Here is a 12,625-nt window from a genome sequence, read left to right on the forward strand (position 1 = left end):
AGAGGCTCAAGCTCAGTTGGGCCACAAAGTACGAGCTTGAAACTGTGGAAAAGGAGAAGTAGTTCTTAATATTATTAATTAAAGGAAAACAGGATCATTTAAAAAACAAAATGTATATGTTTAATTGTTATTTTATTTGAATAGGCAGTGGTCCATAGGACCAATATCTGTAATTAAAATGTTTGTTTTGAAACATTCTCAAAGGGGAAGAGGTTTTTACGAGACTACTTATCTTTGTGGATTGATTACCACAATCACTGATATGGTGGTGAAGTATGATTGTTTTGGGCCAAATTACGGTGAAAAAACATTTCTGCATACCACTACAATTTGGTATTTGAAGGTACAACCAAACACCCCTTGCATGTACCTTCGATTTAATACATCAGAAAAAGCTATTTTGTGTTCGCAAATGGCCTGGTTTCTCAGACCAGCCTGCTTGCACCTGCAACTAGGGTTCGTACATCTTGTACGTGGGCAGCGTATTTTAGTAGAAAGTAAATAGATTATGCATTGCACAAAAATGAAGTGCTTCAAACAAACACATACTTTGTATGCACAGAGAAGAGGTGGAATACATGTAAGACTGAGGACACCGGTTAAATGAGGAACAGATTGACTGCATTGCTGCCCACTTTTCTATGCAATTTCTGTAGTGCGATTGAAGGAAGCACTAAACTGTAAAACAAAGTTGCCAATTGCTTTCATAGTCCATTCCCTTTGTTTGGTGCTGTGAAAGGAAGAGCCAGATTCCAAAATAAATCAATGCTTTTTCAGACATTTCCCATACGGAATACCGAGCCCTGTATAAAAATGCATTTACTCTCAGGTTTTGAGCAGTGACATTGTAATGCTGTTAAAGTGTAAGATCCAAGCGAACACTGACTCTGTCAATGATGATCCAAAGGGGTTTTATGAAAAGTCCCAGCTACAAACACAAGAACCAAAACAGGCTAAGGGGACACCTGGATTTGAACCAGGGAACTCTTGATCTGCAGTCAAATGCTCTACCACTGAGCTATATCCCCACCTGTTTGTGAGAGTCGGAATGAAAATATATCAGTACCTCATGAAAGAGTGTGAGCATCATGCTCAGTTGGGCCGGAAAGTACAAGCTTGAAACTGTGGAACAGGAGAAGTAGTTCTTAATATTATTTATTGAAGGAAAACGGGATCGTTTAAAAAAAATATTTATATGTTTCATTGTTATGTTATTTGAACAGGCAGTGGTCCATAGGACCAATGCCTGTACATAAAATGCTTGTTTTGAAACATTCTCAAAGGGGAAGAGGTTTTTACGGGACGCCTTATCCTTTCGCGGATTGGTTACCACAATCACCGAGATGGTGGGGAAGTATGATTGTTTTGGGCCAAATGATGGACGAAAAACATTTCTACATACCACTGCAATTTGGTATTTGGAAGGTACACCCAAACGTCCCTTTCAAGTACCATCAATTTAATATATCAGAAAAGGCCATTTTGTGTTCGAAAATGGCCTGAGTCTTCGAGCCAGCCTTTTTTCATCTGCAACGAGGGTTCATACATTTTGCACGAAGGCAGAGGTTTTAAGGAGAAATTAAATAGTTTCTACGTTGCACAAGAATGAAGTGCTTTAAACAAACACATATTTTGTATGCACAGAGGAGAGGAGGAATATATGTAAGACTGAGGACACATGTTAAATGAGAAATAGATTGACTGCAGCGCTGCCGAGTATACTATGCCATTTCTTTAGTGCGCTACAAGGAAGCACCAAACTGTATAACAAAGTTTTCAATTGTTTTCATAGTCATTCTCTTTGTTTGAAGCTGTGAAAGGAAGAGCCGGATTCCAAAATAAATCAATGATGTTTCAGAAAGTTCCCACGCCCTGTGTAAAAATGCATTTATTCCCAGGTTTTGAGCAGTGACACTGTAATGCTAATAAAGTATAAGATCCAACTGAACACTGACTCTGTCAATGGTGATCCAAAGGGACTTTATGAAAGATCCTAGCTACAAACACCAGAACCAAAATAGGTTTAGGGGACACCCGGATTTGAACCAGGGACCTCTTGATCTGCAGTCAAATGCTCTACCACTGAGCTATATCCCCAACCGTTTTCAAAGATCAGAATGACAATATAACAGTACACCATGAAAGAGTGAGAGGCTCAAGCTCAGTTGGGCAACAAAGTACGAGCTTGAAACTGTGGAAAAGGAGAAGTAGTTCTTAATATTATTAATTAAAGGAAAACAGGATAATTTAAAAAACAAAATGTATATGTTTAATTGTTATTTTATTTGAAGAGGCAGTGGTCCATAGGACCAATATCTCTAATTAAAATGTTTGTTTTGAAATATTCTCAAAGAGGAACAGGTTTTTACGAGACTACTTATCTTTGTGGAATGATTACCACAATCACTGATATGGTGGTGAAGTATGATTGTTTTGGGCCAAATTACGGTGAAAAAACATTTCTACATACCACTACAATTTGGTATTTGAAGGTACAACCAAACTCCCATTTCATGTACCTTCGATTTAATACATCAGAAAAAGCAATTTTGTGTTCGCAAATGGCCTGGTTTCCCAGACCAGCCTGCTTGCACCTGCAACTAGGGTTCATACATCTTGTACGTGGGCAGCGTTTTTTAGTAGAAAGTAAATAGATTATGCATTGCACAAAAATGAAGTGCTTCAAACAAACACATACTTTGTATGCACAGAGAAGAGGTGGAATACATGTAAGACTGAGGACACAGGTTAAATGAGGAATAGATTGACTGCATTTCTGCCCACTTTTCTATGCAATTTCTGTAGTGCGATCGAAGGAAGCACCAAACTGTAAAACAAAGTTGTCAATTGCTTTCATAGTCCATTCCCTTTGTTTGGTGCTGTGAAAGGAAGAGCCAGATTCCAAAATAAATCAATGCTTTTTCAGACATTTCCCATACGAAATACCGAGCCCTGTATAAAAATGCATTTACTCTCAGGTTTTGAGCAGTGACATTGTAATGCTATTAAAGTGTAAGATCCAAGCGAACACTGACTCTGTCAATGATGATCCAAAGGGGTTTTATGAAAAGTCCCAGCTACAAACACAAGAACCAAAACAGGATTTGAACCAGGGACCTCTTGATCTGCAGTCAAATGCTCTACCACTGAGCTATATCCCCACCTGTTTGTGAGAATCGGAATGAAAATATATCAGTACCTCATGAAAGAGTGTGAGCATCATGCTCAGTTGGGCCGGAAAGTACAAGCTTGAAACTGTGGAACAGGAGAAGTAGTTCTTAATATTATTTATTGAAGGAAAACGGGATCGTTTAAAAAATATATTTATATGTTCCATTGTTATTTTATTTGAACAGGCAGTGGTCCATAGGACCAATGCCTGTACATAAAATGCTTGTTTTGAAACATTCTCAAAGGGAAAGAGGTTTTTACGGGACGCCTTATCCTTTCGCGGATTGGTTACCACAATCACCGAGATGGTGGTGAAGTATGATTGTTTTAGGCCAAATGATGGACGAAAAACATTTCTACATACCACTGCAATTTGGTATTTGGAAGGTACACCCAAACGTCCCTTTCAAGTACCATCAATTTAATATATCAGAAAAGGCCATTTTGTGTTCGAAAATGGCCTGAGTCTTCGAGCCAGCCTTTTTTCATCTGCAACGAGGGTTCATACATTTTGCACGTAGGCAGAGGTTTTAAGGAGAAATTAAATAGTTTCTACGTTGCACAAGAATGAATGCTTTAAACAAACACATATTTTGTATGCACAGAGGAGAGGAGGAATATATGTAAGACTGAGGACACAGGTTAAATGAGAAATAGATTGACTGCAGCGCTGCCGAGTATACTATGCCATTTCTTTAGTGCGCTACAAGGAAGCACCAAACTGTATAACAAAGTTTTCAATTGTTTTCATAGTGATTCTCTTTGCTTGAAGCTGTGAAAGGAAGAGCCGGATTCCAAAATAAATCAATGATGTTTCAGAAAGTTCCCACGCCCTGTGTAAAAATGCATTTATTCCCAGGTTTTGAGCAGTGACACTGTAATGCTAATAAAGTATAAGATCCAACTGAACACTGACTCTGTCAACGGTGATCCATAGGGACTTTAAGAAAGATCCCAGCTACAAACACCAAAACCAAAATAGGTTTAGGGGACACCCGGATTTGAACCAGGGACCTCTTAATCTGCAGTCAAATGCTCTACCACTGAGCTATATCCCCAACTGTTTTCAAAGATCAGAATGACAATATATCAGTACATCATGAAAGAGTGAGAGGCTCAAGCTCAGTTGGGCCACAAAGTACGAGCTTGAAACTGTGGAAAAGGAGAAGTAGTTCTTAATATTATTAATTAAAGGAAAACAGGATCATTTAAAAAACAAAATGTATATGTTTAATTGTTATTTTATTTGAATAGGCAGTGGTCCATAGGACCAATATCTGTAATTAAAATGTTTGTTTTGAAACATTCTCAAAGGGGAAGAGGTTTTTACGAGACTACTTATCTTTGTGGATTGATTACCACAATCACTGATATGGTGGTGAAGTATGATTGTTTTGGGCCAAATTACGGTGAAAAAACATTTCTGCATACCACTACAATTTGGTATTTGAAGGTACAACCAAACACCCCTTGCATGTACCTTCGATTTAATACATCAGAAAAAGCTATTTTGTGTTCGCAAATGGCCTGGTTTCTCAGACCAGCCTGCTTGCACCTGCGACTAGGGTTCGTACATCTTGTACGTGGGCAGCGTATTTTAGTAGAAAGTAAAGAGATTATGCATTGCACAAAAATGAAGTGCTTCAAACAAACACATACTTTGTATGCACAGAGAAGAGGTGGAATACATGTAAGACTGAGGACACCGGTTAAATGAGGAATAGATTGAATGCATTGCTGCCCACTTTTCTATGCAATTTCTGTAGTGCGATTGAAGGAAGCACTAAACTGTAAAACAAAGTTGCCAATTGCTTTCATAGTCCATTCCCTTTGTTTGGTGCTGTGAAAGGAAGAGCCAGATTCCAAAATAAATCAATGCTTTTTCAGACATTTCCCATACGGAATACCGAGCCCTGTATAAAAATGCATTTACTCTCAGGTTTTGAGCAGTGACATTGTAATGCTGTTAAAGTGTAAGATCCAAGCGAACACTGACTCTGTCAATGATGATCCAAAGGGGTTTTATGAAAAGTCCCAGCTACAAACACAAGAACCAAAACAGGCCAAGGGGACACCTGAATTTGAACCAAGGACCTCTTGATCTGCAGTCAAATGCTCTACCACTGAGCTATATCCCCACCTGTTTGTGAGAGTCGGAATGAAAATATATCAGTACCTCATGAAAGAGTGTGAGCATCATGCTCAGTTGGGCCGGAAAGTACAAGCTTGAAACTGTGGAACAGGAGAAGTAGTTCTTAATATTATTTATTGAAGGAAAACGGGATCGTTTAAAAAAAATATTTATATGTTTCATTGTTATTTTATTTGAACAGGCAGTGGTCCAAAGGACCAATGCCTGTACATAAAATGCTTGTTTTGAAACATTCTCAAAGGGGAAGAGGTTTTTACGGGACGCCTTATCCTTTCGCGGATTGGTTACCACAATCACCGAGATGGTGGTGAAGTATGGTTGTTTTGGGCCAAATGATGGACGAAAAACATTTCTACATACCACTGCAATTTGGTATTTGGAAGGTACACCCAAACGTCCCTTTCAAGTACCATCAATTTAATATATCAGAAAAGGCCATTTTGTGTTCGAAAATGGCCTGAGTCTTCGAGCCAGCCTTTTTTCATCTGCAACGAGGGTTCATACATTTTGCACGTAGGCAGAGGTTTTAAGGAGAAATTAAATAGTTTCTACGTTGCACAAGAATGAAGTGCTTTAAACAAACACATATTTTGTATGCACAGAGGAGAGGAGGAATATATGTAAGACTGAGGACACAGGTTAAATGAGAAATAGATTGACTGCAGCGCTGCCGAGTATACTATGCCATTTCTTTAGTGCGCTACAAGGAAGCACCAAACTGTATAACAAAGTTTTCAATTGTTTTCATAGTGATTCTCTTTGCTTGAAGCTGTGAAAGGAAGAGCCGGATTCCAAAATAAATCAATGATGTTTCAGAAAGTTCCCACGCCCTGTGTAAAAATGCATTTATTCCCAGGTTTTGAGCAGTGACACTGTAATGCTAATAAAGTATAAGATCCAACTGAACACTGACTCTGTCAATGGTGATCCATAGGGACTTTATGAAAGATCCCAGCTACAAACACCAAAACCAAAATAGGTTTAGGGGACACCCGGATTTGAACCAGGGACCTCTTGATCTGCAGTCAAATGCTCTACCACTGAGCTATATCCCCAACTGTTTTCAAAGATCAGAATGACAATATATCAGTACATCATGAAAGAGTGAGAGGCTCAAGCTCAGTTGGGCCACAAAGTACGAGCTTGAAACTGTGGAAAAGGAGAAGTAGTTCTTAATATTATTAATTAAAGGAAAACAGGATCATTTAAAAAACAAAATGTATATGTTTAATTGTTATTTTATTTGAATAGGCAGTGGTCCATAGGACCAATATCTGTAATTAAAATGTTTGTTTTGAAACATTCTCAAAGGGGAAGAGGTTTTTACGAGACTACTTATCTTTGTGGATTGATTACCACAATCACTGATATGGTGGTGAAGTATGATTGTTTTGGGCCAAATTACGGTGAAAAAACATTTCTGCATACCACTACAATTTAGTATTTGAAGGTACAACCAAACACCCCTTGCATGTACCTTCGATTTAATACATCAGAAAAAGCTATTTTGTGTTCGCAAATGGCCTGGTTTCTCAGACCAGCCTGCTTGCACCTGCAACTAGGGTTCGTACATCTTGTACGTGGGCAGCGTATTTTAGTAGAAAGTAAATAGATTATGCATTGCACAAAAATGAAGTGCTTCAAACAAACACATACTTTGTATGCACAGAGAAGAGGTGGAATGCATGTAAGACTGAGGACACAGGTTAAATGAGGAATAGATTGACTGCATTGCTGCCCACTTTTCTATGCAATTTCTGTAGTGCGATTGAAGGAAGCACTAAACTGTAAAACAAAGTTGCCAATTGCTTTCATAGTCCATTCCCTTTGTTTGGTGCTGTGAAAGGAAGAGCCAGATTCCAAAATAAATCAATGCTTTTTCAGACATTTCCCATACGAAATACCGAGCCCTGTATAAAAATGCATTTACTCTCAGGTTTTGAGCAGTGACATTGTAATGCTATTAAAGTGTAAGATCCAAGCGAACACTGACTCTGTCAATGATGATCCAAAGGGGTTTTATGAAAAGTTCCAGCTACAAACACAAGAACCAAAACAGGCCAAGGGGACACCTGGATTTGAACCAGGGACCTCTTGATCTGCAGTCAAATGCTCTACCACTGAGCTATATCCCCACCTGTTTGTGAGAGTCGGAATGAAAATATATCAGTACCTCATGAAAGAGTGTGAGCATCATGCTCAGTTGGGCCGGAAAGTACAAGCTTGAAACTGTGGAACAGGAGAAGTAGTTCTTAATATTATTTATTGAAGGAAAACGGGATCGTTTAAAAAAAATATTTATATGTTTCATTGTTATTTTATTTGAACAGGCAGTGGTCCATAGGACCAATGCCTGTACATAAAATGCTTGTTTTGAAACATTCTCAAAGGGGAAGAGGTTTTTACGGGACGCCTTATCCTTTCGCGGATTGGTTACCACAATCACCGAGATGGTGGTGAAGTATGATTGTTTTGGGCCAAATGATGGACGAAAAACATTTCTACATACCACTGCAATTTGGTATTTGGAAGGTACACCCAAACGTCCCTTTCAAGTACCATCAATTTAATATATCAGAAAAGGCCATTTTGTGTTCGAAAATGGCCTGAGTCTTCGAGCCAGCCTTTTTTCATCTGCAACGAGGGTTCATACATTTTGCACGAAGGCAGAGGTTTTAAGGAGAAATTAAATAGTTTCTACGTTGCACAAGAATGAAGTGCTTTAAACAAACACATATTTTGTATGCACAGAGGAGAGGAGGAATATATGTAAGACTGAGGACACATGTTAAATGAGAAATAGATTGACTGCAGCGCTGCCGAGTATACTATGCCATTTCTTTAGTGCGCTACAAGGAAGCACCAAACTGTATAACAAAGTTTTCAATTGTTTTCATAGTCATTCTCTTTGTTTGAAGCTGTGAAAGGAAGAGCCGGATTCCAAAATAAATCAATGATGTTTCAGAAAGTTCCCACGCCCTGTGTAAAAATGCATTTATTCCCAGGTTTTGAGCAGTGACACTGTAATGCTAATAAAGTATAAGATCCAACTGAACACTGACTCTGTCAATGGTGATCCATAGGGACTTTATGAAAGATCCCAGCTACAAACACCAAAACCAAAATAGGTTTAGGGGACACCCGGATTTGAACCAGGGACCTCTTGATCTGAAGTCAAATGCTCCACCACTGAGCTATATCCCCAACTGTTTTCAAAGATCAGAATGACAATATATCAGTACATCATGAAAGAGTGAGAGGCTCAAGCTCAGTTGGGCCACAAAGTACGAGCTTGAAACTGTGGAAAAGGAGAAGTAGTTCTTAATATTATTAATTAAAGGAAAACAGGATCATTTAAAAAACAAAATGTATATGTTTAATTGTTATTTTATTTGAATAGGCAGTGGTCCATAGGACCAATATCTCTAATTAAAATGTTTGTTTTGAAACATTCTCAAAGGGGAAGAGGTTTTTACGAGACTACTTATCTTTGTGGATTGATTACCACAATCACTGATATGGTGGTGAAGTATGATTGTTTTGGGCCAAATTACGGTGAAAAAACATTTCTGCATACCACTACAATTTGGTATTTGAAGGTACAACCAAACACCCCTTTCATGTACCTTCGATTTAATACATCAGAAAAAGCTATTTTGTGTTCGCAAATGGCCTGGTTTCTCAGACCAGCCTGCTTGCACCTGCAACTAGGGTTCGTACATCTTGTACGTGGGCAGCGTATTTTAGTAGAAAGTAAATAGATTATGCATTGCACAAAAATGAAGTGCTTCAAACAAACACATACTTTGTATGCACAGAGAAGAGGTGGAATACATGTAAGACTGAGGACACAGGTTAAATGAGGAATAGATTGACTGCATTGCTGCCCACTTTTCTATGCAATTTCTGTAGTGCGATTGAAGGAAGCACTAAACTGTAAAACAAAGTTGCCAATTGCTTTCATAGTCCATTCCCTTTGTTTGGTGCTGTGAAAGGAAGAGCCAGATTCCAAAATAAATCAATGCTTTTTCAGACATTTCCCATACGGAATACCGAGCCCTGTATAAAAATGCATTTACTCTCAGGTTTTGAGCAGTGACATTGTAATGCTGTTAAAGTGTAAGATCCAAGCGAACACTGACTCTGTCAATGATGATCCAAAGGGGTTTTATGAAAAGTCCCAGCTACAAACACAAGAACCAAAACAGGCCAAGGGGACACCTGGATTTGAACCAGGGACCTCTTGATCTGCAGTCAAATGCTCTACCTCTGAGCTATATCCCCACCTGTTTGTGAGAATCGGAATGAAAATATATCAGTACCTCATGAAAGAGTGTGAGCATCATGCTCAGTTGGGCCGGAAAGTACAAGCTTGAAACTGTGGAACAGGAGAAGTAGTTCTTAATATTATTTATTGAAGGAAAACGGGATCGTTTAAAAAAAATATTTATATGTTTCATTGTTATTTTATTTGAACAGGCAGTGGTCCATAGGACCAATGCTTGTACATAAAATGCTTGTTTTGAAACATTCTCAAAGGGAAAGAGGTTTTTACGGGACGCCTTATCCTTTCGCGGATTGGTTACCACAATCACCGAGATGGTGGTGAAGTATGATTGTTTTGGGCCAAATGATGGACGAAAAACATTTCTACATACCACTGCAATTTGGTATTTGGAAGGTACACCCAAACGTCCCTTTCAAGTACCATCAATTTAATATATCAGAAAAGGCCATTTTGTGTTCGAAAATGGCCTGAGTCTTCGAGCCAGCCTTTTTTCATCTGCAACGAGGGTTCATACATTTTGCACGTAGGCAGAGGTTTTAAGGAGAAATTAAATAGTTTCTACGTTGCACAAGAATGAATGCTTTAAACAAACACATATTTTGTATGCACAGAGGAGAGGAGGAATATATGTAAGACTGAGGACACAGGTTAAATGAGAAATAGATTGACTGCAGCGCTGCCGAGTATACTATGCCATTTCTTTAGTGCGCTACAAGGAAGCACCAAACTGTATAACAAAGTTTTCAATTGTTTTCATAGTGATTCTCTTTGCTTGAAGCTGTGAAAGGAAGAGCCGGATTCCAAAATAAATCAATGATGTTTCAGAAAGTTCCCACGCCCTGTGTAAAAATGCATTTATTCCCAGGTTTTGAGCAGTGACACTGTAATGCTAATAAAGTATAAGATCCAACTGAACACTGACTCTGTCAATGGTGATCCATAGGGACTTTATGAAAGATCCCAGCTACAAACACCAAAACCAAAATAGGTTTAGGGGACACCCGGATTTGAACCAGGGACCTCTTGATCTGCAGTCAAATGCTCTACCACTGAGCTATATCCCCAACTGTTTTCAAAGATCAGAATGACAATATATCAGTACATCATGAAAGAGTGAGAGGCTCAAGCTCAGTTGGGCCACAAAGTACGAGCTTGAAACTGTGGAAAAGGAGAAGTAGTTCTTAATATTATTAATTAAAGGAAAACAGGATCATTTAAAAAACAAAATGTATATGTTTAATTGTTATTTTATTTGAATAGGCAGTGGTCCATAGGACCAATATCTGTAATTAAAATGTTTGTTTTGAAACATTCTCAAAGGGGAAGAGGTTTTTACGAGACTACTTATCTTTGTGGATTGATTACCACAATCACTGATATGGTGGTGAAGTATGATTGTTTTGGGCCAAATTACGGTGAAAAAAGCATTTCTGCATACCACTACAATTTGGTATTTGAAGGTACAACCAAACACCCCTTGCATGTACCTTCGATTTAATACATCAGAAAAAGCTATTTTGTGTTCGCAAATGGCCTGGTTTCTCAGACCAGCCTGCTTGCACCTGCAACTAGGGTTCGTACATCTTGTACGTGGGCAGCGTATTTTAGTAGAAAGTAAATAGATTATGCATTGCACAAAAATGAAGTGCTTCAAACAGACACATACTTTGTATGCACAGAGAAGAGGTGGAATACATGTAAGACTGAGGACACCGGTTAAATGAGGAATAGATTGACTGCATTGCTGCCAACTTTTCTATGCAATTTCTGTAGTGCGATTGAAGGAAGCACTAAACTGTAAAACAAAGTTACCAATTGCTTTCATAGTCCATTCCCTTTGTTTGGTGCTGTGAAAAGAAGAGCCAGATTCCAAAATAAATCAATGCTTTTTCAGACATTTCCCATACGGAATACCGAGCCCTGTATAAAAATGCATTTACTCTCAGGTTTTGAGCAGTGACATTGTAATGCTGTTAAAGTGTAAGATCCAAGCGAACACTGACTCTGTCAATGATTATCCAAAGGGGTTTTATGAAAAGTCCCAGCTACAAACACAAGAACCAAAACAGGCCAAGGGGACACCTGGATTTGAACCAGGGACCTCTTGATCTGCAGTCAAATGCTCTTCCACTGAGCTATATCCCCACCTGTTTGTGAAAGTCGGAATGAAAATATATCAGTACCTCATGAAAGAGTGTGAGCATCATGCTCAGTTGGGCCGGAAAGTACAAGCTTGAAACTGTGGAACAGGAGAAGTAGTTCTTAATATTATTTATTGAAGGAAAACGGGATCGTTTAAAAAAAATATTTATATGTTTCATTGTTATTTTATTTGAACAGGCAGTGGTCCATAGGACCAATGCCTGTACATAAAATGCTTGTTTTGAAACATACTCAAAGAGAAAGAGGTTTTTACGGGACGCCTTATCCTTTCGCGGATTGGTTACCACAATCACCGAGATGGTGGTGAAGTATGATTGTTTTGGGCCAAATGATGGACGAAAAACATTTCTACATACCACTGCAATTTGGTATTTGGAAGGTACACCCAAACGTCCCTTTCAAGTACCATCAATTTAATATATCAGAAAAGGCCATTTTGTGTTCGAAAATGGCCTGAGTCTTCGAGCCAGCCTTTTTTCATCTGCAACGAGGGTTCATACATTTTGCACGAAGGCAGAGCTTTTAAGGAGAAATTAAATAGTTTCTACGTTGCACAAGAATGAAGTGCTTTAAACAAACACATATTTTGTATGCACAGAGGAGAGGAGGAATATATGTAAGACTGAGGACACATGTTAAATGAGAAATAGATTGACTGCAGCGCTGCCGAGTATACTATGCCATTTCTTTAGTGCGCTACAAGGAAGCACCAAACTGTATAACAAAGTTTTCAATTGTTTTCATAGTCATTCTCTTTGTTTGAAGCTGTGAAAGGAAGAGCCGGATTCCAAAATAAATCAATGATGTTTCAGAAAGTTCCCACGCCCTGTGTAAAAATGCATTTATTCCCA

The 12,625-nt window shown here is 38.6% G+C and overlaps 8 non-coding genes across 8 annotated transcripts; all 8 read right to left on the reverse strand.

Annotated features, from left to right (window-relative positions):
- Positions 1-956: 956 nt before the first annotated feature.
- Positions 957-1,028, reverse strand: TRNAC-GCA (transfer RNA cysteine (anticodon GCA)). Its single transcript has one exon. It is a non-coding gene; the product is annotated as a tRNA-Cys (tRNA).
- Positions 1,029-2,025: 997 nt separating this feature from the next.
- TRNAC-GCA (transfer RNA cysteine (anticodon GCA)) lies at positions 2,026-2,097 on the reverse strand. Its single transcript has one exon. It is a non-coding gene; the product is annotated as a tRNA-Cys (tRNA).
- Positions 2,098-4,157: 2,060 nt separating this feature from the next.
- TRNAC-GCA (transfer RNA cysteine (anticodon GCA)) lies at positions 4,158-4,229 on the reverse strand. The gene has a single exon. It is a non-coding gene; the product is annotated as a tRNA-Cys (tRNA).
- A 2,077-nt stretch (positions 4,230-6,306) lies between these two features.
- On the reverse strand, positions 6,307-6,378 carry TRNAC-GCA (transfer RNA cysteine (anticodon GCA)). Its single transcript has one exon. It is a non-coding gene; the product is annotated as a tRNA-Cys (tRNA).
- Positions 6,379-7,386: 1,008 nt separating this feature from the next.
- TRNAC-GCA (transfer RNA cysteine (anticodon GCA)) lies at positions 7,387-7,458 on the reverse strand. The gene has a single exon. It is a non-coding gene; the product is annotated as a tRNA-Cys (tRNA).
- A 2,077-nt stretch (positions 7,459-9,535) lies between these two features.
- Positions 9,536-9,607, reverse strand: TRNAC-GCA (transfer RNA cysteine (anticodon GCA)). Its single transcript has one exon. It is a non-coding gene; the product is annotated as a tRNA-Cys (tRNA).
- Positions 9,608-10,603: 996 nt separating this feature from the next.
- On the reverse strand, positions 10,604-10,675 carry TRNAC-GCA (transfer RNA cysteine (anticodon GCA)). Its single transcript has one exon. It is a non-coding gene; the product is annotated as a tRNA-Cys (tRNA).
- Positions 10,676-11,684: 1,009 nt separating this feature from the next.
- On the reverse strand, positions 11,685-11,756 carry TRNAC-GCA (transfer RNA cysteine (anticodon GCA)). Its single transcript has one exon. It is a non-coding gene; the product is annotated as a tRNA-Cys (tRNA).
- Positions 11,757-12,625: the final 869 nt, after the last annotated feature.

Source organism: Triturus cristatus, chromosome 4_1 (assembly GCF_964204655.1).
Source record: "Triturus cristatus chromosome 4_1, aTriCri1.1, whole genome shotgun sequence".
NCBI classification, from domain to species: Eukaryota; Metazoa; Chordata; class Amphibia; order Caudata; family Salamandridae; genus Triturus; species Triturus cristatus.